Below are 1,107 nucleotides of genomic sequence, written 5' to 3'. Positions count from 1 at the left end.
TGGTCTTGAACTCTTGCTTATGCCTCCCCAAATACTGGGATTCTATGCATATGCTACCACATTGGGGGGTTTGTTTTTATAGTCTCATTTGAAATAATTTTATGGATGTGCAGCACATGCCTAGAATGGCAAAACTCAGTCACTGTTCTTGATCACCATCACCATCATCACCATCATCACGTGTGTGTGTGTGTGTGTGTGTGTGTGTGTGTGTGTGGACTCGTGCTGTGGCCTAAGAGTGGTAGTCAGAAGGTAACTGTGGAGTTGGTTCTCTCCTCCCACTTTCATGTGGATTCCCAGGATTCCACATGGCTTATGTGGCACATGCTTTCCTCATGGAACCGTATCTCTGGCCCTCAGGAGTTGCCTTTAGTATTAAAAGATAGGACTGAAAACGGAGGCAGAAGGATCGCGAGTTTGAGGCCAACCAGGGGATTACACAGTAAAACCTTGCTCAAAATGAACACATAAACACACATGTCTTAATCTGCATTCTGTTGCTGTCACAAAACTACTAACCGAAGCTAACTCGCCAATTCTGGGTGGGGGTGGGGTGGAGTTGATTTGGCTTAGACGTACGCTGTAGTTCACCAGTGAAGGAAGTCAGGGCGGGAACTGAAGCAGAGACTACAGGGAAGGCAACTTCCTGGCTTGCTCTCCAGGCTCTCATTTAGCCAACTTTCTTATGCCTTCCAGGACCACCTCCCTAGGGGGTGGCGCCACCCACAGTGGGCTAGGCTCTCTCACCTCACCCATTAACCAAGAAAATGCCTCAGGCTGATCTGGTGGAGGAGGCGTTTTCTCAGATGAAGTTCCTTTTTCCCAGACTGCCCTAACTGTTAACAAAAAATGCAACCAGCACAACATAAATAAATGTACTTAACCCAGTTTTTAAAATAAGAGTTTAAAAGCGTTTCAGAGGAGGTAAATGTTCTCCCATTCTCCTACAGCGTCCAGCTGGAACTGACGTATGACAGAGTAACAAAGGAAAAGCATGCAGACTTTATTTACACGTTCTTCAGTACCTTCACAAGAAAAATGAGGACCATAGAAAAGCAGTTCTCAACCTGTGGGTCAAGACCCCCTCGGGTCCTGATATTTATATTC

The sequence above is a fragment of the Mus caroli genome, unplaced genomic scaffold, assembly GCF_978045245.1.
Source record: "Mus caroli unplaced genomic scaffold, Mus_caroli_1 scaffold_10, whole genome shotgun sequence".
Taxonomy (NCBI): domain Eukaryota; kingdom Metazoa; phylum Chordata; class Mammalia; order Rodentia; family Muridae; genus Mus; species Mus caroli.
The sequence above is the reverse complement of the archived record's forward strand: the minus strand, read 5'-3'. Positions refer to the sequence as shown.